Here is a 26839-nt window from a genome sequence, read left to right on the forward strand (position 1 = left end):
TGTGTGTGTGTGTGTGTGTGTGTGTGACCTTGAGGATCCAGGGGAGTGTTATCTCCTGACTGGGCTAAACAGCCTGGGAGCAGTGATAAGTGCACATCAGGCAGAGAGAGGGTGTGGAGGGTGGCGGTAGCCATGATGTCCTGCTAGCACGCAGACACACACACATTTACACACAGACATGTACTCACAGACATTTACATGCACACACACATACACATCATCATGTACACACACACGCTCACTAAAAAGAGCGGGACAAGGCCAGGAAAGAGTTACATTATAATTGTGGTTGTTTTCAGACTCTCACCCAAAGGCTGCTCAGTCAAATGACACCAGTTGAATCAGCAGCCGTTTGCTGTGGTCATGTTCTTATAGAGCCCTGTCAGGACACACAGCAGTCTGGGCTCTGGTAGACAGGACATCCCTTTAGCCGGGTGAGGTTTACACCTGAAGTCAAAGGATTACATAGTTAGGTAACCATTGGTAACCGGTTAGTCATTACATATCATTAGTTACTGTATCAACATCTGCAAATACAATATATATGTATAAAACAAAATCTCTGAGGAGTTGTAATCATACAGTTTATCAATCCAGACCTGTAATACAGTTTATTAATCCAGACCTGTAATACGGTTTATCATCCAGACCTGTAATACAGTTTATTAATCCAGACCTGTAATACAGTTTATTAATCCAGACCTGTAATACAGTTTATCATCCAGACCTGTAATACAGTTTATTAATCCAGACCTGTAATACAGTTTAGCAATCCAGACCTGTAATACGGTTTATCATCCAGACCTGTAATACAGTTTATCAATCCAGACCTGTAATACAGTTTATTAATCCAGACCTGTAATACAGTTTATTAATCCAGACCTGTAATACAGTTTATCATCCAGACCTGTAATACAGTTTATTAATCCAGACCTGTAATACAGTTTATTAATCCAGACCTGTAATACAGTTTATTAATCCAGACCTGTAATACAGTTTATTAATCCAGACCTGTAATACAGTTTATCAATCCAGACCTGTAATACAGTTTATTAATCCAGACCTGTAATACAGTTTATTAATCCAGACCTGTAATACAGTTTATTAATCCAGACCTGTAATACAGTTTATTAATCCAGACCTGTAATACAGTTTATCAATCCAGACCTGTAATACAGTTTATCATCCAGACCTGTAATACAGTTTATTAATCCAGACCTGTAATACAGTTTATCAATCCAGACCTGTAATACAGTTTATTAATCCAGACCTGTAATACAGTTTATTAATCCAGACCTGTAATACAGTTTATCAATCCAGACCTGTAATACAGTTTATCATCCAGACCTGTAATACAGTTTATTAATCCAGACCTGTAATACAGTTTATCATCCAGACCTGTAATACAGTTTATTAATCCAGACCTGTAATACAGTTTATTAATCCAGACCTGTAATACAGTTTATCATCCAGACCTGTAATACAGTTTATTAATCCAGACCTGTAATACAGTTTATTAATCCAGACCTGTAATACAGTTTATTAATCCAGACCTGTAATACAGTTTATTAATCCAGACCTGTAATACAGTTTATCAATCCAGACCTGTAATACAGTTTATTAATCCAGACCTGTAATACAGTTTATTAATCCAGACCTGTAATACAGTTTATCATCCAGACCTGTAATACAGTTTATTAATCCAGACCTGTAATACAGTTTATCATCCAGACCTGTAATACAGTTTATCAATCCAGACCTGTAATACAGTTTATTAATCCAGACCTGTAATACAGTTTATTAATCCAGACCTGTAATACAGTTTATTAATCCAGACCTGTAATACAGTTTATCATCCAGACCTGTAATACAGTTTATCAATCCAGACCTGTAATACAGTTTATCATCCAGACCATCAGATTTACTACAGGTGTTTAGTTCTCTTTAAACAAACCATGTGATCATGTCTATAGAGAGTTTATAAGCAGACCTTCAAGTCTTACCATAGACATCCCTTAGAGTTGTTGTGTCAGGTGGCCACTCAGGATAGAGAGGACAGGATATCCTGTTGCATTGCTTTGACCGGGACAGTAATCACTTTTTTTATTTATTTTTTATTTTATTTAACCTTCATTTAACCTTTATTTAAGCTTTATTTAACAAGGCAAGTCAGTTAAGAACAAATTCTTATTGACAATGATGGCCTACACCGGCCAAACCCGGACAACCCTGCCGTTACAAACACTCACACCTGGGGACAGTCTAGATGGACACACTGGCACAAAGAACATGGTTAAACAGCCACACTGGTTACAGATGTTGGGCATTACACATTATATGTGTAACGTTGAAGTAAGCCTCTAACATATTCTGGTGTACTTATCAGTATCAGTGTATATTTTTCGAGAAATGGCAAAAAAAATCCTTAAACATTTAAAAAAGAATTTCATGTATTATTGTTTGGTTCCGTATAACATTTGTCATCAATGACTTAGGGTGATAAAACCCTTTTATAGTGGGAGACTGTGTTCTAACCTGCTGTGTGTGTGTGTTTGTGTGTGTAGATCAGTAGTTAAGTCAAGGATGAAAGATGAGGATGACCGTATATCAGTAAATGTATAGAGCTCTCCAAATCTGTGACCGACCCCCCCAGCTAGCTTTCCCTCCCTCCCTCCCTCCCTCCCTCCCTCCCTCCCTCCCTCCCTCCCTCCCTCCTCCACCCTCCCTCCTTCCAAATCCTGGCACACAGCTGTGTCTGTGGTATCCAACCAAAAACAAGTATAGTGTTTTAACTTTCTCTGAGAATCCCAGCAGTTGGAGGAACAGGGTATTCAATATCAACACACAAGAGGTCCGTATCACTTCTAGCGCTTGCCTTTCGGGTTGCCTAGTGTGCCACTGCACATTTGAACACTTTGTTTATTTGAATAAATCTCTCCAGCTTGGATTCTGCTTTGAATTTCAAACAGCACTCAAGCCCCCCAAGCCACGGTCTCCGCAAGTTGGCAGTGGGACTGAATGACCTCAACCTTCTGGAAGGGTCAGTTTCCTGTGCTGAGCGGTCCCATGGCGGCCATTACAGGTGTGTGTGGGGGTAATGCGGATGGCCTTTGAACGTAAGCAAATGTGTGTGTGTTTGTTCGTCTGTGCAAACATTGTATTTTCATGTCTAAATGTTGATGTCTGTTTTTTTACCTTTATTTAACTAGTGAAGTCAGTTAAGAACAAATTCTGATTTACAATGACAGCCTAGGAACAGTGGGTTAACTGCCTTGTTCAGGGGCAGAACGACAGATTTTTACCTTGTCAGCTCGGGGATTCGATCTTGCAACCTTTTGGTTACTAGTCCAACGCTCTAACTACTAGGCTACTTGCTGTGTGTTCATATCTGTGTTTTCATGTCTGTATGTTCATGTCTGTGTGTTCGTTTCTGTGTGTTCATGTCTGTGTGTTCATGTCTGTGTGAGTGAATCCTCAACATTTTCACTAATGAGCACATTCAACTTGATGTTAGTTCTCAAGGAAAACCCTGCAGCTGGCAGCTGCTCCCGTCTCACAGTTGAAAGTTGAAAGAAGAATCAGCTCTACAGTATCTGTAGTGTTCTGCTTCTCAATCACCCACTGAGATGCCCTCCAACCACGGGGATAGATGCTAGCTTCTCCATCAATCGTTGCCCAGCGTTACCCTGCGTGAGTTCCTGCTTGGCTTGGAATCTCTGAGGGCTCTGGGGAACACACGTAATGGCCGCCATGGGACCGCTCAGCACAGGAAACTGACCCTTCCAGAAGGTTGAGGTCATTCAGTCCCACTGCCAACTTGCGGAGACCGTGGCTTGGGGGGCTTGAGTGCTGTTTGAAATTCAAAGCAGAATCCAAGCTGGAGAGATTTATTCAAATAAACAAAGTGTTCAAATGTGCAGTGGCACACTAGGCAACCCGAAAGGCAAGCGCTAGAAGTGATACGGACCTCTTGTGTGTTGATATTGAATACCCTGTTCCTCCAACTGCTGGGATTCTCAGAGAAAGTTAAAACACTATACTTGTTTTTGGTTGGATACCACAGACACAGCTGTGTGCCAGGATTTGGAAGGAGGGAGGGTGGAGGAGGGAGGGAGGGAGGGAGGGAGGGAGGGAGGGAGGGAGGGAGGGAGGGAGGGAGGGAGGGAGGGAGGGAGGGAAAGCTAGCTGGGGGGGTCGGTCACAGATTTGGAGAGCTCTATTGTTCAGTTAGACATCAATACAACCCACCAAACCAACACTCAAGGGAGTCAGCATAGTGATCACTGATTCTATGTGTCCCTAACGACTTCTGGACACACACACACACACACACACACACACACACACACACACACACACACACACACACACACACACACACACACACACACACACACACACACACACACACACACACACACACACACACACACACACACACACACACCGAATTACAGAAATACAGAAAAGATTCAGGGAAAATTCACACACATACTTGTGCCTTTTCTAATGAAGAAAACAGCCGTTACAGTCAACATTTAACCCTGAGTGGCGTTCAATTCTCATCTTTACTTAGCTTGTGTTTACAATTCAGCGTCTGCAAACATCCCAATTATGGGATTGTCACATGATAATCTGGTCTAAAGCACCCATGTGGTTAGAGTGTAACGTGTGTAACGCTGAGTCGGGAAGCAAGTTCAGGGAGTGAATACATTTAATGAATAAACGAAACATAACAAGAAACACAAACAGCACACAGACAAGAAACAGAAACAGAAACAATGACGACTGGGGAAGGAACCAAAGGGAGTGACATAAATAGAGCAGGTAGTCAAGGAGGTGAAGGAGTCCAGGTGAGTGTCATAATGCGCTGTTGCACGTAACGATGGTGACAGGTGTGCGCCATAACGAGCAGCCTGGTGACCTAGAGGCCGGAGAGGGAGCACACCTGACATAGAGTCTGACAGCCGCAGGTTGTTTATGACATAGCTTCAACTGGAAGTTGTGTTTTGTATATCCAATGGAATCTTATGGCATAATCAAATATGTGCTCATCTGGACATCCCAATAATCTGACAGAATGATATATTCTCATGCCAGTAGCAGGATTTACTGGGCAAATTTGTCCAAATAAATGAAGCAGAATATATTCCCACCCTTTGCTAAGGGCTCGTCAGCCACATAATAAATCTTAATTGAGTCTGATTCAGACGATGGGCCATTTGTCAAGTTTAATGTCTGATACACCCACTGGTAGCAAGGCAGACACACTATACTGGAGCTTCGATGGGCCAGCCTAGAAACTGTAGGCCACCGTTCTCTGATAACTAGCTGAGTGATAGAGCCAAGACAATGATAGAGCCAAGACGATGATAGAGCCAAGACAATGGTAGCGCCAAGACGATGATAGAGCCAAGACAATGATAGAGCCAAGACAATGATAGAGCCAAGACGATGATAGAGCCAAGACGATGATAGAGCCAAGACAATGATAGAGCCAAGACAATGATAGAGCCAAGACGATGATAGAGCCAAGACGATGATAGAGCCAAGACAATGGTAGCGCCAAGACAATGATAGAGCCAAGACAATGGTAGCGCCAAGACAATGGTAGAGCTAAGACAATGGTAGAGCCAAGACGATGATAGAGCCAAGACAATGATAGAGCCAAGACGATGATAGAGACAAGACAATGATAGAGCCAAGACAATGATAGAGAGAGAGAGAGAGAGAGAGAGAGAGAGAGAGAGAGAGAGAGAGGGAGGAATTGGCTACCCAAAATGGGGATATGTGGAGAAATCACTTTGCAAACCTCTACAGCAATATAACAAAAAGCCCAAAACAAGAAGATATACAAGAAAAATTACAAAACCTTGAGTCAGCAGTCAAAGACTATCATAATCCTGTGGATACCCCAAATACAGAAGAAAAATTATTGGAAAAACTATGCACACTCCAACCCAAAAAGGCCTGTGGTGCTGATGGTATTTTAAATGAAATGATCAAATATACACACCACAAATTCAAATTGGCTATACTCAAACTCTTCAACATTATCCTCACTGCAGGTATTTTCCCTGATATTTGGAACCAGGGATTGATCACACCAATCTATAAAAATGGAGACAAATTTGACCCAAATAAATACAGAGGAATTTTCGTTAACAGCAACTTGGGGAAAATTCTCTGCGGTATCATAAATAGTAGACTACATCATTTCCTTGATGAACACAACAGATTGGATTTCATTTTTTTTCTTCGTACAACAGACCACGGTTACACCCTCCACACTCTAATTGACAAACAAGTAAACCAAAACAAGGGCACAATCTACTCGTATTTTGTAGATTTCAAGAAAGCATTTAATTCAATTTGGCATGTATCTAGGACTAAATATTAGCAACACAGGTAGCTTTCACGCTGTGAATGAGCTGAGAGACAAAGCAAGAAGAGCATTCTATGCCATTAAAAGGAACATTAAGATTGAAATTCCAATTAGAATCTGGCTCAAAAATGTCTGTCACGACTTCCGCCGAAGTTGGTGCCTCTCCTTGTTCGGGCGGCGTTCGGCGGTCGATGTCACTGGCTTTCTAGCCGCCACCGATCTACGTTTCTTTTTCTATGTTGTTTTGTCTTGATTATACACACCTGGTTTCCATTACGTTATAATTTACTCCCTATTTAACCCTCTGGTTCCCACATGGTTTTGTGCGTGTTTGTTTGTTGTGAAGTGGTCAGTATTTCTGTGAGCTGGTGTGTTTCCCAGTGTGGAATATATGTTTGGTTTATTTTCGAGTAAAGTTACGTTTTTACTCAGTTCTGTGTCCTGCGCCTGACTTCGTCCGACCCGCTACACACTGACACTCGACAATGTCCAATCAGTTATAGAACCAGTTGCTCTATATGGCAGCCACGTATGGGGTCCACTCTCTAACAATGAACTTATCAAATGGGACAAACATCCAGTCGAAATACTGCAAGCAGAGTTTTGCAAGACGTTATTGCAAGTGCAAAGAAAAACTCCAAATAACGCATTTAGAGCAGAATTGGGCCAATACCCCTTCCACATTCTAATAGAAAAAAGAGCAACATTTTACAACCATCTAAAAACACCTGACCCCAAAACATTCCATCACACAGCTCTACAATTTCAAGAGATGAAACAAGAGAAGTGCCCCTCAGCCAACTGGTTCTGAGGCTCAGTTCACTAACCCAAACCAACCCCATAGAGCCTCAGGACAGAACTCAGAAAATCTGGCCCAACCAAATCATCACAAAGCAAAAAGTAAAATATATCACCTATTGGAAAGAAACCACTAAAAATCTAAGTAAACTTCAATGATATTTGGCTCTAAACAGACAGTACATGGTGGCAGACTATCTGACCACTGTGACTGATAGACAACTGAGGAAAACACTGACTGGGTACAGACTCAGTGAGCACAGTCTGGCTATATACAATTATTGTTGTCTATCAACAATGACAAGCCACCAGGGTCTGACAATCTAGATGGAAAATTACTGGGGATAATAGCAGACGATATTGCCACTCCTATTTGCCACATCTTAAATTTAAGCCTACTAGAGAGCATGTGCCCTCAGGCCTGGAGGGAAGCTAAAGTCATTCCGCTACCCAAGAATAGTAAAGCCCCCTTTACTGCCACAAATAGCCGACCAATCAGCCTGTTACCAACCCTTAGTAAACTTCTGGAAAAAATTGTGTTTGACCAGATACAATGCTCTTTTACAGTAAACAAATTGACAACAGAACTTCAGCATGCTTATAGGGAAGGACACTCAACAAGCACAGCACTTACACAAATTACTGTTGACTGTCTGAGAGAAATTGATGATAAAATGATTGTGGGGGCTGTCTTGTTAGACTTCAGTGCAGCTTTTAACATTATAGCTCATAGTCTGCTGCAGGAAAAACGTATGTGTTATGGCTTTACACCCCCTGCTATAATGTGGATAAAGAGTTACTTGTCTAACAGAACACATAGGGTGTTCTTTAATGGAAGCCTATCAAATATAATCCAGTTAGAATCAGGAATTCCCCAGGGTAGCTGTTTAGGCCCCTTGCTTTTTTCAATTTTTACTGACATGCCAGTGACTTTGAGTAAAGCCAGAGTTTCTATGTATGCGGATGACTCAACACTATACACGTCAGCTACTACAGCGACTGAAATGACGGCAACAGTCAACAAAGAGCTGCAGTTAGTTTCAGAGTTAGCCCTAAATATTTCTAAAACTAAAAGCATTGTATTTGGAACAAAACACTCACTAAACCCTAAATCTCAACTAAATCTTGTAATAAATAATGTGGAAATTGGGCAAGTTGAGATGACTAAACTGCTTGGAGTAACACTAGATTGTAAACTGTCATGGTCAACACATATTGATGCAGTAGTAGCTAAGATGGGGAGTAGTCTGTCTATAATAAAGTGATGCTCTGCCTTCTCAACCACACTATCAACAAGGCAGGTCCTACAAGCCCTAGTTTTGTCGCACCTTGACTACTGTTTAGTCGTGTGGTCAGGTGCCACAAAAAAGGACTTAGGAAAATTGCAATTGGCTCAGAACAGGGCAGCACATCTGGCCCTTGGATGTACACAGAGAGCTTATATAAATAATATGCATGTCAATCTCTCCTGGCTGAAAGTAGAGGAGAGATTGACTTCATCACTACTTTTATTTATGAGAGGTATTGACATGTTGAATGTACCGAGCTATCTGTCTAAACTACTGGCACACAGCTCGGACACCCATGCATACCATTCAAGACATGCCACAAAAGGTCTCTTCACAAACATTGACACACACACACACACACACACACACACACACACACACACACACACACACACACACACACACACACACACACACACACACACACCACACACACACACACACACACACACACACACATACACACACACACACACACACACACACGCACACACACACACACACACACACACATACACATACACATACAATAACATACACACTATACATACACATGGATTTAGTACTGTAGATATGTGGTAGTAGTGGAGTAGGGGTCTGAGGGCACACAGTGTGTTGTGAAGTCTGTGAATGTATTGTAATGTTTTGAAATTGTATATACTGCCTTAATGTTGCTGGACCACAGGAAGAGTAGCTGCTGCTTTGGCAGGAACTAATGGGGATTCATAATAAACCCCAGGAAGAGTAGCTGCTGCTTTGGCAGGAACTAATGGGGATCACTAATAAATACAAAAATACAAATACAAATAGAGACTGGTCGTCACAGGCAACCTGGCTGCCCAGAGAGGACAGGCTGTGCTCACTCTGCTCCAGGGGAGAGGTAGAGACAGAGCTGCATTTCCTATTACACCACTGACAAATACTCAGACCTAAGAGAATATTTCTTTCACAAAATTATAATTCAATACAAAGAATTCTAAACTGTAAAAGATCAATCTAAAATCTAATATTTATTGGGTGAAAAGCCAAAATGTGCAGTTTTGGCAGCAAAATATGTGTCCTCCTGCCACAACCTGATGGACAGCCAGTGAAAAGTGCAATGTAATGTCAATAATATTCCCCATTTAGTTTTGTTTTGGCTTTCATACCATGTCATGTGTCTTCTCAGTCATGTTGAGACTGGTCTACTACTATTGCATTAATGTATTATTGTTCTCATTAATATTGTTGTTGTAGTTGCTGTTAATGGTAATCACATGTCCACTACTACTTGTTATTGCTGTTGGTCCCACCAAGTATGTATACTTTGACAATGTAAGTCATTTAACTTGCCATGTCAATAAAGTCAATTGAATTGAATTGATAGAGAAAAATATATATATATATATATATATATATATATAGAGAGAGAGAGAGAGAGAGAGAGAGAGAGAGAGAGAGATAGAGACAGATAGAGACAGATAGAGACAGATAGAGAGACGGAGGAGGATGGATAAAGAGAGAGAGGAATAGAGAGGTCACGAGAAGTGCATTAATTCTGAGAAGACATTCAGATCTGATGAGCTCATTGCCTGTCTGAGCGTTGCCTCACAGCACTCTCTGTGTGTATGTGCGTGAGTGTGAATATGTATGTGTATGTGTGTGAGTGTGTGTGTTTATGTGAGTGAGACAGAGGAAGACAGAGATACAGTATTGTGCCTGTGTAAAAAGTCAGGGAGTTTTTGTGTGAGTGTGTGATTCTCCATTCCTCTAAGAACTTTGTTTACATATAATTCATCGTCCTAAAGTATGACTTCTACAGAAGGATGGACAAAGTGCATTCTGGTAACACAAGGGGAACCATTCCACTCCCTCTTCTAAAAGACTGTAGTCCTTTTCGGAGTGCCCATGGGGACCCTACAGGAAGAAAGATCAGGGGACCATGTCATTTATAAATACCCTCATGTGGAAATGGGACGGAGGAGAAAGCAGCCGTTTTATGATTGTGCCATTTCCCCTCCAGCTGAGATTCCAGACTCCATGTTCCTGTGGTGGGGTGTGTCTCTGTCTGTCAGTCTGTCCATGTGTCTGTCTGTGTGTCCATCTGTCCATGTGTGCGTGTGTGTTCCTGTGTCTTCCAGCTATCAGGTCACAGGATGTACTTCCTGTTTGTATCACTAGTGCTCTGGTGGATGAGAGCAGTGAGACAAGGGGGATAAACAGCAGCTGGGGGGACTCTTTCCTACGCACTCTCTCCAAAGACCCCCTATCTGTCTCTGTCTCTGCCTCTCTCTCTCTCTCTCTCTCTTCCTCCACTTTGTCTATCTCTATCACTGTTCTCTGTTTCTGTCTGCTCCTGTCATTCTCTTGTGTTTTCCTTTTCTCTCTCACCCCTCCCATGTGTTACTTAATTTACTGTTCCACACACCTGCTCACACACACACACACACACACAAACACACAACACACACACACACACACACACACACACACACACACACACACACACACACACACACACACACACACACACACACACACACACACACACACACACACACACACACACACACACACTTCTTCTTCTTGATCCCTCTCTTTGACCATTAGAGCCTTAAAGCTCTAATGGTCATCATGACTGGGGCAGTAATCTATAACTTTGTGTGAGAAGCTCCTGCCACAATGGAACAGGCTGGGCTTTATTGTGATTGCATAATATCATACGATTACCCACATAGACCTATTGATCATAATCAGGTCATTGCATTGGGACATAATTAGGGGGTTGGTTTTGGGGCCAAACATAGTTGTGTGCTTTATGCTAAATTAATCAAACATTATATTTACTTCTTCCAATTTACTTGGTGAATTAGAATGTAATACTTCAATGGTCGAAATATCATGACATATTATAACAAAAACTGCATTTAACCTCTCTGGGATATGTGGGACGCTAGCGTCCCATCTCGACAACAGCCAGTGAAATTGCAGGGCGCCAAAAACAGAAATCTCATGATTAAAATTCCTCAAACATACAAGTATTATACACCATTTTAAAGATACACTTCTTGTTAATCAAGCCACAGTGTCTGATTTCAAAAAAGCTTTACGGTGAAAGCACACCATACGATTAGGTTAGGTCAGCGCCTAGTCACAAAAAAACATTTAGCCATTTTCCAGCCAAAGAGAGGAGTCACAAAAAGCAGAAATAGAGATACATTTAATCACTAACCTTTGATGATCTTCATCAGATGGCACTCATAGGACTTCATGTTACACAATACATGTATGTTTTGTTCGATAAAGTTCATATTTATATCCAAAAATCTCAGTTGACATTGGCGCGTAATGTTCAGTAATGTTTTGCCTACAAAACAGCCGGTGACTTTGCAGAGAGCCACATCAATTTATAGAAATGCTCATCATAAACTTTGATGAAAGATACAAGTGTTATGCATAGGATTATAGATAAACTTCTCCGTAATGCAACCGCTGTGTCAGATTTAAAAAAAGCTTCACAGCAAAAGCACACCTTGTGATAATCTGAGTACAGCGCTCAGCCACCAAAACAAGCCATACAGATACCCGCCATGTTGTGGAGTCAACAAAAGTCAGAAATAGTGTTATAAATATTCACTTACATTTGATGATCTTCATCGGAATGCACTCCCAGGAATCCCAGTTCCACAATAAATGTTAGTTTTGTTCGATAAAGTTAATCTTTATGTCCAAATACCTCCTTTTTGTTTGCGCGTTCAGTTCACTATTCCAAATGCACAAGGCTCAGGCACTAAGTCCAGACGAAAAGTCAGAAAAGTTGCATTACAGTTTGTAGAAACATGTCAAACGATGTATAGAATCAATCTTTAGGATGTTTTTATCATAAATCTTCAATAATATTCCAACCGGACAATTCCTTTGTCTTTAGAAATGAAAGGGAACGCAGCTCACGCTCACGGCCGCTCGCGTGACTTAGCTCATGGCATTCTGCCAGACCCCTAATTCAAACAGCTCTTATTCTCTCCCCCTTCACAGTAGAAGCCTGAAACAACGTTTTAAAGACGGTTGACATCTTGTGGAAGCCTTAGGAAGTGCAATCTGACCCCACAGACACTGTATATTGGATTGGCAATCACTTGAAAAACTGAAAACCTCAAATTTCCCACTTCCTGGTTGGATTTTTTCTCAGGTTTTTGCCTGCCATATGAGTTCTGTTATACTCACAGACATCATTCAAACAGTTTTAAGAAACTTCAGAGTGTTTTCTATCTAAATCTACATGCATATCTATATGTATATTCTAGCTTTTGGGCCTGAGTAGCAGGCAGTTTACTCTGGGCACCTTATTCCTCCAAGCGACTCAATACTGCCCCCAGATCCCAAAGAAGTTAAGCCACCTGGAGAACATTAGCTGTATCTGACTCCTGACTGTGAGGTAAATATGAACAGAGCCTTATGACTGACTCAGAGTTAGAGTGTGTAAGACATGTACAGTATTTAACAATAGCATTGGTTTTGAGGCATCAATGGGAATGTGTCACCACCAGAGAGGACCAGTTCTGTTAAACACATCTCCCATGATTGATCCGGCTTTCTTTATGGGCGTAGATCATAGAGGTAGACCAGGAAGCATACGTCATCTGTTTCCACCTGATCGGAATCTGCTGGGAAAACGCTATTACCAATTTTTTGGAGCAATGCATCATGAAAGTTCCTTGGTTTACAGCAGAAGAATGAAGACAGTCATGTATTACTAACAGAGTAGGAAGAGAGTCATATATGACTGACAGAGTAAGAAGACAGCCATATATTACTGACAGAGTAGGAAGACAGACATGTATTACTGACAGAGTAGGAAGACACATGTATTACTGACAGAGTAGGAAGACAGACATGTATTACTGACAGAGTAGGAAGACAGTCATATATTACTGACGGAGTATAAAGACAGTCATGTATTACTGACAGAGTAGGAAGTCAGTCATGTATTACTGACAGAGTAGGAAGACAGTCATATATTACTGACAGAGTAGGAAGACAGTCATATATTACTGACGGAGTATAAAGACAGTCATGTATTACTAACAGAGTAGGAAGTCAGTCATGTATTACTGACAGAGTAGGAAGTCAGTCATGTATTACTGACAGAGTAGGAAGACAGTCATATATTACTGACACAGTAGGAAGACAGTCATGTATTACTGACATAGTATATAGACAGTCATGTATAGATAGTCATTTATTACTGACAGAGTAGGAAGACAGTCATATATTACTGACAGAGTAGGAAGAGAGTCATATATGACTGACAGAGTAAGAAGACAGCCATATATTACTGACAGAGTAGGAAGACAGACATGTATTACTGACAGAGTAGGAAGACACATGTATTACTGACAGAGTAGGAAGACAGACATGTATTACTGACAGAGTAGGAAGACAGTCATATATTACTGACGGAGTATAAAGACAGTCATGTATTACTGACAGAGTAGGAAGTCAGTCATGTATTACTGACAGAGTAGGAAGACAGTCATATATTACTGACAGAGTAGGAAGACAGTCATATATTACTGACGGAGTATAAAGACAGTCATGTATTACTAACAGAGTAGGAAGTCAGTCATGTATTACTGACAGAGTAGGAAGTCAGTCATGTATTACTGACAGAGTAGGAAGACAGTCATATATTACTGACAGAGTAGGAAGACAGTCATGTATTACTGACATAGTATATAGACAGTCATGTATAGATAGTCATTTATTACTGACAGAGTAGGAAGACAGTCATATATTACTGACAGAGTAAGAAGACAGCCATATATTACTGACAGAGTAGGAAGACAGACATGTATTACTGACAGAGTAGGAAGACACATGTATTACTGACAGAGTAGGAAGACAGACATGTATTACTGACAGAGTAGGAAGACAGTCATATATTACTGACGGAGTATAAAGACAGTCATGTATTACTGACAGAGTAGGAAGTCAGTCATGTATTACTGACAGAGTAGGAAGACAGTCATATATTACTGACAGAGTAGGAAGACAGTCATATATTACTGACGGAGTATAAAGACAGTCATGTATTACTAACAGAGTAGGAAGTCAGTCATGTATTACTGACAGAGTAGGAAGTCAGTCATGTATTACTGACAGAGTAGGAAGACAGTCATATATTACTGACAGAGTAGGAAGACAGTCATGTATTACTGACATAGTATATAGACAGTCATGTATAGATAGTCATTTATTACTGACAGAGTAGGAAGACAGTCATATATTACTGACAGAGTAAGAAGACAGCCATATATTACTGACAGAGTAGGAAGACAGACATGTATTACTGACAGAGTAGGAAGACACATGTATTACTGACAGAGTAGGAAGACAGACATGTATTACTGACAGAGTAGGAAGACAGTCATATATTACTGACGGAGTATAAAGACAGTCATGTATTACTGACAGAGTAGGAAGTCAGTCATGTATTACTGACAGAGTAGGAAGACAGTCATATATTACTGACAGAGTAGGAAGACAGTCATATATTACTGACGGAGTATAAAGACAGTCATGTATTACTAACAGAGTAGGAAGTCAGTCATGTATTACTGACAGAGTAGGAAGTCAGTCATGTATTACTGACAGAGTAGGAAGACAGTCATATATTACTGACAGAGTAGGAAGACAGTCATGTATTACTGACATAGTATATAGACAGTCATGTATAGATAGTCATTTATTACTGACAGAGTAGGAAGACAGTCATATATTACTGACAGAGTAGGAAGACAGACATGTATTACTGACAGAGTAGGAAGACAGTCATATATTACTGACAGTAGGAAGACAGTCATATATTACTGACAGAGTAGGAAGACAGTCATATATTACTGACAGAGTAGGAAGACAGTGATATATTACTGACAGAGTAAATAGACAGTCATGTATTACTGACAGAGTAGGAAGACAGTGATATATTACTGACAGAGTAGGAAGACAGTGATATATTACTGACAGAGTAAATAGACAGTGATATATTACTGACAGAGTAAGTAGACAGTCATGTATTACTGACAGAGTAGGAAGACAGTGATATATTACTGACAGAGTAGGAAGACAGACATGTATTACTGACAGAGTAGGAAGACAGTCATATATTACTGAGAGTAGAAAGACAGTCATGTATTACTGACAGAGTAGGAAGACAGACCCATGGTCCTATAGAGAGAAGAAGCAAGGCTTAGTCACCTGGGGGCTTTATACACAATGTCATTAGAAACAGTTGTTGAGGATGAAACACAGAGAGACGATGGAGGAAGACAGATGTGGGCCTTACATTATCCTGACCTGTTGAAATCATTGGTGTCTCATATAGCGTGTAAATGTGTGCGTGTGTGTGTCTGTGTGTGAGTGTGCATGCAGCGTGTGTGTTTGCGTGCCGTGAGTGTGTGTGTGTGTGTGAGGAGAGAGGGGTTTAAGGTTGAGTAAGTGCCACGTTTAGTAGCATGAATTTAATAACACTTAATTTCATTGACATCTTATAAAAGACTCAATCCCCTAGTTAACAGTTAGTAATCTGTTTGTAAATCATAATGTAGCCTTGTAGCCAGTTCAGAGTCATAGTTGCCTCGTACAGCCGTGTGTCATACGTGAGAACCATGTCAGGCAGCATGCATTGGATTGGTAGGGTTTCTCACTGGAACAGCAGCTGGTGCTTAGCAACATGCAATTTAGTTAAGCAGTGTTATGCCTCAGCGTGTTGTGATGCAGCGGGCTGACAGCACTGTGTTCTCCTGGGGTTGTGTTGGGTGAAGCTGTGAGTTGTGAATGGAATAGCGTTATGCCAGGTTGTTGGGTGAATTGTAGGGTGTCACGGTTTTCGTCGGTAATGGAGGACCAAAACGCAGCAGGTATGTGTACGCTCATCTTGACGTTTATTAACTTTCCAAAATGAACACCAAAATAACAAAACAAGTGAACGAACGATATACAGACAGTCTGGCAAGGCACAAGGCTAAACACAGAACAATCTCCCACAAACACACCCAACTAATATAGGACTTCCAATCAAAGGCAACACCACACAGCTGCCTTCCACCCCAATTAACTCCACATAGAAACACACTTACTAGACTACACATAGAAATACATTAACATAGACCATAAACCAAAAACCCAGAAATACTAAATCAAACACCCTTTTACCAAAACACCACCCCGAACCACAAAACAAATACCCTCTGCCACGTCCTGACCAAACTACAATAACAATTAACCATTATACTGGCCAGGACGTGACAGTACCCCCCCCTTAAAGGTGCTAACCCCGGAAGCACCTTTCAAAAAATAAATAAAAAAACAACCCCAAACAAAAAAAACAAAAATTCCCCCCTACTAAAGGGAGGGAAGGGAGGGTGGCTGCCGTCAACGACGGCACTGTGCTACACCCCCCCTCCCCAACCCACCTATATCTGGAGGTGGCTCCGGTTCTGGCCGTTCCAGGCAGTCGGGGCACTCTGGCAGCTCGGGGCAGTGTGGGCGGCTCTTGACTGACGGGCAGCTCTGGCGACTCTTGACTGGCGGGCAGCTCTGGCGACTCTTGACTGGCGGGCAGCTCTGGCGACTCTTGACTGGCGGGCAGCTCTGGCGACTCTTGACTGGCGAGGCTGGGTTTACGCACTAGATGCCTTGTGCGTGGTGCTGGTACTGGGCGTACCAGACTGGGAACACGCACCTCCAGGCTAGTGCGGGGAGCGGGAACAGGATGAGTCAGACTGGGCTGACGTACTTCCGGGTCCGCACGAGAGACAGGAGCTGGAAACCTAGCGCTATGGAGGCGCACAGTCGGTCTTGATCTTACCTCCTGCACAACCCGTCTTGGCTGGATGGAACTAGTAGCCCTGTACGAGCGGGGTGCTTGTACAGGGCAGACTGGGCTGTGCAGGGGCCTGATGGTAGCCGTGCGTAGAGCGGGAGTTGGGTAGCCTGGTCCTCGGAGGCGTACCGGCGACCAGATGCGCTGCGCCGGCATCCTCCTACCAGGCTGGATGCCCGCTCTAGCACGGCACCTGCGAGGGGCTGGAATAACGCGCACCGGACTGTGCGTGCGTATGGGTGAGAGTGCGCTCCTCAGCGAAACATGGCACTCTCCACCTCATACGCTCCTCCATATAACCACGGGTAGCTGGCTTCCGGCTCTTCCTAGGCCTAGCCAAACTACCCGTGTGCCCCCCCAAAAAAAATCTTGGGGGTGCCTCTCGTGCTTCTCCCTCAGCGCGTCCAAGGCCTCGTACCTCCGCCTCTCTGCCTTGGCTGCCTCAATTTCCTCCCGTGGGCGACGGTACCCCCAGCCTGGTGCAAAGGTCCAGCCCCGTCCAGAACTTCCTCCCAGGTCCATCTCTCCCGCCAGTCCAACTCGAAATCCTTTTTCTTCTGCTGCTTGGTCCTTAGTTGGTGGGAGATTCTGTCACGGTTTTCGTCGGTAATGGAGGACCAAAACGCAGCAGGTATGTGTACGCTCATCTTGACGTTTATTAACTTTCCAAAATGAACACCAAAATAACAAAACAAGTGAACGAACGATATACAGACAGTCTGGCAAGGCACAAGGCTAAACACAGAACAATCTCCCACAAACACACAGACAAACACACCCAACTAATATAGGACTTCCAATCAAAGGCAACACCACACAGCTGCCTTCAATTGGAAGTCCACCCCAATTAACTCTACATAGAAACACACTTACTAGACTACACATAGAAATACATAAACATAGACCATAAACCAAAAACCCGGAAATACTAAATCAAACACCCTTTTACCAAAACACCACCCCGAACCACATAAAACAAATACCCTCTGCCACGTCCTGACCAAACTACAATAACAATTAACCCTTATACTGGCCAGGACGTGACATAGGGTTGTGTTGTGTTGTACTACTCTGAGGTTTGCTGGTTTTAGATTGTGTTACATATTATTTACAGTTTTGAAGATATAGCCTATAAAATGTCTGGCTGTGTGTATAATAGTGTTGCATTGTGTAACTGGTGGGCTTCTACTGTAAGAGAGTCCTCAGTGAATGGGCTGGAGATGAGTGTGTGCTTCAGAGCACTGTGTGGGGAGTGGGTGGACTGTACCGAGCACAGCCAGGGAGGGCAATGCTACCGCCCACACCTCCCATCCATCCAGAGGAGCACTAGGGGTCTGCCTCAGCTCAGGATTCTTCTTCACTACAGGGTAAATATAGCAGTAGACTGTCTCTGCTGCTACACAATATCAATAGCACTTTATTCAACAGTCTGTTTCCTCTGCTCGGTGGTACAGTGAACATACTGGGCTTTTAAAACCAATGGAGGTACATATTGTACATTCACTTGAGATTAACCTGAATAGAAAACCTCAATAAGAACATTTTTGCTTTGTAGACTTTTTGTTTCCAGACATTACATCTTTATTTATTTGATTTAACCTTTATTTCACTTTAATCTATTCTATCAAGTTGCATCTATGAACATCTGTGTCTTGGTCTGCTGTCTGTATGAAACAGTGATCTCAGTGTGTCCACACCATAGAGGTTGTCTTGGTCTGCTGTCTCTATGAAACAGTGATCTCAGTGTGTCCACACCATAGAGGTTGTCTTGGTCTGCTGTCTGTATGAAACAGTGATCTCAGTGTGTCCACACCATAGAGGTTGTCTTGGTCTGCTGTCTGTATGAAACAGTGATCTCAGTGTGTCCACACCATAGAGGTTGTCTTGGTCTGCTGTCTGTATAAAACAGTGATCTCAGTGTGTCTACACCATAGAGGTTGTCTTGGTCTGCTGTCTGTATGAAACAGTGATCTCAGTGTGTCCACACCATAGAGGTTGTCTTGGTCTGCTGTCTGTATGAAACAGTGATCTCAGTGTGTCCACACCATAGAGGTTGTCTTGGTCTGCTGTCTGTATGAAACAGTGATCTCAGTGTGTCCACACCATAGAGGTTGTCTTGGTCTGCTGTCTGTATGAAACAGTGATCTCAGTGTGTCTACACCATAGAGGTTGTCTTGCAGGGCAGACAGATCACTGATAAAGAGTCAATGCCAACCCATCACATACCATGTAGGCTAGTTAAGGAGGAGGAAGACCTCTCTCTCTTTCTCTCTCTCTCTCTCTCTCTCTCTCTCTCTCTCTCTCTCTCTCTCTCTCTCTCTCTCTCTCTCTCTCTCTCTTTGTTTTTCTAGCTCTCTCCATTTCTGTTTTTCTAGCTCTCTCTCTCTACTTCGTTCTTTCTATCTCTCCCTCTGTCTATCTCTCTCTGCATCCCTACCTCTCGCTGATAATAGTGAAATTGCTAATCCTCTAGTGGACCAAACTGAAATAGACGGCCTCCTAATTCAAGTGTAGTATATGCCTTCTCAGTCAGGGAGAGTCAGTCAGGGAGAGGAGAGTCAGTCAGGGTAACCCAGACATTGCCTGACTCAATTCATAGCCTACTCTGTTGGACATAAACACATACGCTCCTTATAGTAAATCATACATTGTGAAAGTGCCAGCTCTAGAGATTTGTAATTCCCAAGAAAGAATTTTCACTGGGTGTGGGACAGTGATAGGATGCCAAACAGCCCACTGGTTTTCATCAGAATGTAAAATTGGGAGCAGTTAAGCACTTGCAGTGAACAGCACAGGAAGAACAACAAAGTGACGTGTTTTCTACATCGTTGGTAAGCCTCATAATAGACTGATTTATAGAAATAGCCATCAAGACTTGTGACTCATTCTTGGGCTGTCAATCTTGCAAGGCCAGCAAAACAATACACTGTAAACAACAAGTTAGATGTTCAAGCCATGTGTCCCCTTTGACCCCTTTGATTATCGGACATTAAAATGCATGCCACTACAGTTTTCAAAAGCATAAATACGTCCACTAATATTGCTGAGACTGATGCTATTGAACATTATTTTTATTGAATGTTTTTCTATTTCTTCCCTCCGACTGAAGCGTTACTAGGAATCAACGCCCCATCCACGCATTCCCAGAATTTCTCAACTGAAAAGAGAGCCCTGTTTTGTCCTCTTTTCCATGTGACCAGGGCCAGTTTGTGTAGTAACTGACACATTCCTTCCTGGACTTTTACTAGAAACACATTTCCGACCCTTTTTCTTATTTGCGAAAGGATCCAAAATAGTGTGGGAAACAACTCTGGCCCTCTTCTAATCCCACCAACAGTTTGATATGTAGACTCAGACACTTCACATGGGGAAAAACAATCCCTGCCACTCGGGCAAACACTTCGGACACCCCTCGGTTGCAAAAGGACCTGAGCGGTTTCCCTCCGTGTTATTGTTTATCCAAAGCGAAATAGAGACAACATCAGTGCCGAGGCGACCAGGGATGAGCCAGCTGAGAGGCAGCTGGGCCTCACATTCCAGCCCAGTGCTTCTTGGCCCCGGGTCCAGCAAGGGAGAGGGTTCACATGAGGTGATAGCTGTGCCAGGTCCCTTATTTGCTTAGAGAAGGAGGGAGAAGAGAATAGAGAAGGGAGAAAAGGAGGGAGAAGAGGAGAGAGAGAGAAGGAGAGGGAATGTTCAGAGAGAGAGAGAAAGAGGCATTAGAGAAAGGGAAATAAAATAAATGTCAGATAGACAGATAGATGAAGAGACAATAGGCTATGTACAGTTCTAAGAATACTAAGCTGTGTACTGTATGAGAAAGTAAGTGAGTGGACTGTATTAGAACAACGGTGACTACAGGAAAGAGGAGAGATTGAAAGGGAGAGAGAGAGCATTCACAACTTATGAAACCAACCATAAGCGATCACTGGGGTATACATCGTGCTCAGACAGTCACGCTGGGAGGCATTGCAATATTATTATTGTATTTGAGTTGATGATTTTTTGGGGCATTGCACTAGTTGAAGGTCTACTCTTGCGACAGTGGCTGCACCATAAGTGTCACTTTACATTTGTAATGTTCTGTTCCCCAGAGGGAAGAGAATTGTTTGCGGTCTGAGAGGACTGACAGAGGTTGGAGGTAGTGGGGGGTTGATACTGATTTCAAGAGCATCAAACCCTCAGCCTCCCTTCTCGTCAGAACAGGAGATTGTGGCAGGAAGAAGAGGAAGCTATATGTTACAACATCACCCACTGGGCACAGACGTCATTTCAACATCTAGTTTTGATTTACATTTGATTGAGTTGTCGACTGTGAATTAAACGTAAAATAAACAAAACATGTGACCATGTCATTGGAATTAGGTTAAAAAAATATGAAATTCCCTTACGTTGATGACTTTTTGCTAATCCAATCAGTTTACAGGTTGATTCAACATCATCACGTTCAATGCTTTTGTTGAAATTACATGGAAACAATGTTGATTCAAACAGTTTATGACCGGTGGACAGTGAATAGACTCTTAAGAGAATGCGATACCTGATCCATCCATGTTGACATGTCAAAACCAGGACCTTCAGCCATCACAACCCCCTTCTTTCTTTCTTTTGCTCTCTCTCGCTCTGTCTCGCTCTGTCTTGCTCTGTCTCTCTCACCCCATGTTGATTTACCACTTTGAGAAATTCACAGATGATTGGTTTGTCTGCATGCCAGACCTGCATAAGCAAGCCCTGAGGTCTGACCAGACTGCTAGCCAGGTGCTACTACGCTAACACAGATTTTATCTCTCTCCGTGTGTCTGCATCCTCCAACCCCCATGTTGAGCGAGGTAAGGGTTATGCCATAGTGTAATACCATAGAAATAGAATATATTGGCTAATATCATAGAACTACAATCCATTGTGTAATATACTGGTAATCCTCCTGACAATAGGAAATAGCTTCAAACCTGATTTGATTTATTTTCAATCCTGAGTTCGGCATATAAGGGCCAATTCTACATTGTCAGGGGGAAGAGGAGTTTTAAAGATGGGGGGAATGCTGAGGGTAGCACTAAGGTGGGGGGAGTGCTGAGGGCAGCAGGGGAGTGCTGATGGTAGCAGGGGAGTGCTGAGCACTAAAGCACAAAAAGCATTTTCTCATATCGGCGTAGCATTTGCAGTTTCAACGGTAGCCCTCCTGTGGAAGAGCTGGAGAAGTTAACCCAATGGCTAAGCCTGTTTTGAAGAGCAAACATTTCAGGTTCTTGTAAAACACTCAGCATGTCAGCGTTAGCTCTATTAGCATTTCAAATAGATATTCTGCTCATCGGAACAGACATTGAGATGTATTGGCAAAAATGCCAGCATGCAGACATTTCTGTCTCTTCATTTCTGTATATCCCCATTACTCTGCAGTTGCTGTATCCTTGACCTGTAAATAGTTACTGTATAGCCTAAACTCTGTTCTTCAATGAGACAAGTTAACGAACGGACCAATGAGGTAATGCAGCTTGACTAAGCTGGGCTAGGCTTACAGAGTAGCAGAGGCAGAGCGGGGCAGGTGCCAGTGGAGTTGTGTAAGAATCCCTATTCAAGGAATCAGTGCCAAGATTACACATTTCTCACCCTGGAGAGTACTAAAAAGAGGACTGTGCCGCATGACTGGCAGCGAAACTAGGACACACGCTGCACAAGTAGAATTGACAGGTCGTCAATGAGGCGATCAATGCAACTGACTGGGAACATGCATGAACGACCCACACCAGACAGACAATTACATGTAGCTGGCTAGCACCGCCACACATGAGTCGAGACAGAGTTAGCATTTGGCGCTAAAAGTTAAAGTGGTGCATTCATACGTCCCTTTCCTCCATGGTAAAATGTGACATTTGACGTGGAGGAAATTACAATAAACACAAGGCGATCGTTAATATGAAGAAACAAAGAGCTAGTATTAGCATATTAGCCATGTGGTTTGTTTTCCCTTGGGATAAGCTCATCTCATTGACTGGGGCCATTTAAAATAGGTCAAATGCACAGTGCAATAACCTTCACCTCCCTGTGGGAATAGTGTCATTTGAAATGAACCATAACAGACACACATGGAAGCAACGGCAGATGTTGCTGTCTCTTCCCTGACTCTGTTGTGAAATGGAGGGAAAAAAGCAATGTCCCTCCATAAAACAGCTTTCTGCTGACCGGGCAGCCACGGATTTAACCCAGACACTGGCTGACTACACATATGACTTAAGCCCAGCTCCATTTCCCCTCCACGTCTCTCCAGCATATGGAAACAACCTTGGGCCATTAGTGTTTTAGTGGTTTTAGTGGAACATGCTTACCTTAGTAGAAAAACCCATGAAGTCTCTCTGCTTCTCCTCCATCCACTTTCATTGAATTAACAGTGCCATCTGGGGATCAAAGGCTCCCTGCATGTGCTGTTAACAGACAAGAGATTCTCCACCTACCAGTCGGTAGCTGTTAAGCCGAAAGGTGTTAGAATTTCCACAATCTGTTTCCCTTTTCACAGCTTGTCAGCTTCTATTTGGCTTTATTTACTGTACATTCAGGCTCTCATAAAACACTTGGGCACACCCTGTTGTTGGGCAGGATTGACAATAAGTATGTGATCATAGCTGTCTGCTCGAGCCAAAATGGAGTGAGCCACCTTGGAGGACATTTTGATGGCGCTGTTGTTGAAATAGTATGACCAGGTGTTCAGATGAATGCTACTGCACTTTTCGGTGCAATACGGTAACGGCAGCTTTTTTACATTGTCAAAACGGGTCTCCATGGTGGTTGTGTCTGTAGTTCTCCTCCAGACTGAAGCAGGACTTTGGGTACGTAAGGAGTGGGCCTAAAGGGATTACAGAACACAGACACTGCAACCTAATATGACATTGACGTATGTGATGTCACTGTGGAAGGACAGAAATCACATCAATGCTCCGGGTAACTACGTTATAGGAAGTAGCTGGCCACACTGAAGCCTGCTGTTTTCATCAACTCTGATTGGTTCTGACCTGTTGTTGGAGGCTATGGTTGATGCACTGCCTCTGTTCCATCCTGGAAGAAGAGTGTGTGTGGATGATGAATGGTATAGTAGCAGGATTGGTTATAGAGAGTTTAGAATGGTATAGTAACAGGATTGGTTATAGAGAGTTTAGAATGGTATAGTAACAGGATTGGTTATAGAGAATGGTATAGTAACAGGATTGGTTATAGAGAGTTTAGAATGGTATAGTAACAGGATTGGTTATAGAGAGTTTAGAATGGTATAGTAACAGGATTGGTTATAGAGAGTTTAGAATGGTATAGTAACAGGATTGGTTATAGAGAATGGTATAGTAACAGGATTGGTTATAGAGTTTAGAATGGTATAGTAACAGGATTGGTTATAGAGAGTTTAGAATGGTATAGTAACAGGATTGGTTATAGAGAACTTAGAATGGTATAGTAACAGGATTGGTTATAGAGAATGGTATAGTAACAGGATTGGTTATAGAGAATGGTATAGTAACAGGATTGGTTATAGAGAGTTTAGAATGGTATAGTAACAGGATTGGTTGTAGAGAGTTTAGAATGGTATAGTAACAGGATTGGTTATAGAGAGTTTAGAATGGTATAGTAACAGGATTGGTTATAGAGTTTAGAATGGTATAGTAACAGGATTGGTTATAGAGAGTTTAGAATGGTATAGTAACAGGATTGGTTATAGAGAATGGTATAGTAACAGGATTGGTTATAGAGAATGGTATAGTAACAGGATTGGTTATAGAGAACTTAGAATGGTATAGTAACAGGATTGGTTATAGAGAGTTTAGAATGGTGTAGTAACAGGATTGGTTATAGAGAATGGTATAGTAACAGGATTGGTTATAGAGAATGGTATATTAACAGGATTGGTTATAGAGAGTTTAGAATGGTATAGTAACAGGATTGGTTATAGAGAACTTAGAATGGTATAGTAACAGGATTGGTTATGGAGAATGGTATAGTAGCAGGATTGGTTATAGAGAACTTAGAATGGTATAGTAACAGGATTGGTTATAGAGAGTTTAGAATGGTATAGTAACAGGATTGGTTATAGAGAACTTAGGATGGTATAGTAACAGGATTGGTTATAGAGAATAGTATAGTAACAGGATTGGTTATAGAGAATGGTATATTAACAGGATTGGTTATAGAGAGTTTAGAATGGTATAGTAACAGGATTGGTTATAGATAACTTAGAATGGTATAGTAACAGGATTGGTTATAGAGAATGGTATAGTAACAGGATTGGTTATAGAGAGTTTAGAATGGTATAGTAACAGGATTGGTTATAGAGAATGGTATAGTAACAGGATTGGTTATAGAGAGTTTAGAATGGTATAGTAACAGGATTGGTTATAGAGTGTTTAGAATGGTATAGTAACAGGATTGGTTATAGAGAGTTTAGAATGGTATAGTAACAGGATTGGTTATAGAGAGTTTAGAATGGTATAGTAACAGGATTGGTTATAGAGTTTAGAATGGTATAGTAACAGGATTGGTTATAGAGAGTTTAGAATGGTATAGTAACATGATTGGTTATAGAGTGTTTAGAATGGTATATTAACAGGATTGGTTATAGAGAGTTTAGAATGGTATAGTAACAGGATTGGTTATAGAGAGTTTAGAATGGTATAGTAACAGGATTGGTTATAGAGAATGGTATATTAACAGGATTGGTTATAGAGAGTTTAGAATGGTATAGTAACAGGATTGGTTATAGAGAGTATAGAATGGTATAGTAACAGGATTGGTTATAGAGAATGGTATAGTAACATGATTGGTTATAGAGAATGGTATAGTAACAGGATTGGTTATAGAGAGTATAGAATGGTATAGTAACAGGATTGGTTATAGAGAATGGTATAGTAACAGGATTGGTTATAGAGAATGGTATAGTAACAGGATTGGTTATAGAGAATGGTATAGTAACAGGATTGGTTATAGAGAATGGTATAGTAACAGGATTGGTTATAGAGAGTATAGAATGGTATAGTAACAGGATTGGTTATAGAGAATGGTATAGTAACAGGATTGGTTATAGAGAATGGTATAGTAACAGGATTGGTTATAGAGAATGGTATAGTAACAGGATTGGTTATAGAGTTTAGAATGGTATAGTAACAGGATTGGTTATAGAGAGTTTAGAATTAGAAACATGTTTTAGGTGATTTGTACCAGAGTTTAGAAAAATGTATTGATTTCATACACTGTCAGAATATAAACGGAACAAAAATATAGATGCAACATGCAACAATTTCAGACTTTACTGAGTTACACTTCATTTAAGGAAATCAGTCAATTGAAATAAATTCATTAGGCTCTAATCTATGGATTTCCCATGACTGGGAATACAGATATGCATCTGTTGGTCACAGATACCTTAAAAAAAAGTAGGGGCGTGGATCAGAAAACCAGTCAGTATCTGATGTGACCACCATTTGCCTCATGCAGAACGACACATCTCCTTCACATAGAGTTGATCAGGCT

The 26839-nt window shown here is 41.7% G+C and overlaps 1 protein-coding gene across 2 annotated transcripts in view; it reads left to right on the forward strand.

Moving 5' to 3' along the window:
- The window catches only part of LOC106593363 (coronin-2B), a 117433-nt gene that overhangs the window by 6672 nt on the left and 83922 nt on the right, over window positions 1-26839 (forward strand). The gene's annotated exons all lie outside the window — the stretch shown is intronic.

This window comes from Salmo salar, chromosome 26 (assembly GCF_965601325.2).
Source record: "Salmo salar chromosome 26, fSalSal1, whole genome shotgun sequence".
Taxonomy (NCBI): Eukaryota; Metazoa; Chordata; class Actinopteri; order Salmoniformes; family Salmonidae; genus Salmo; species Salmo salar.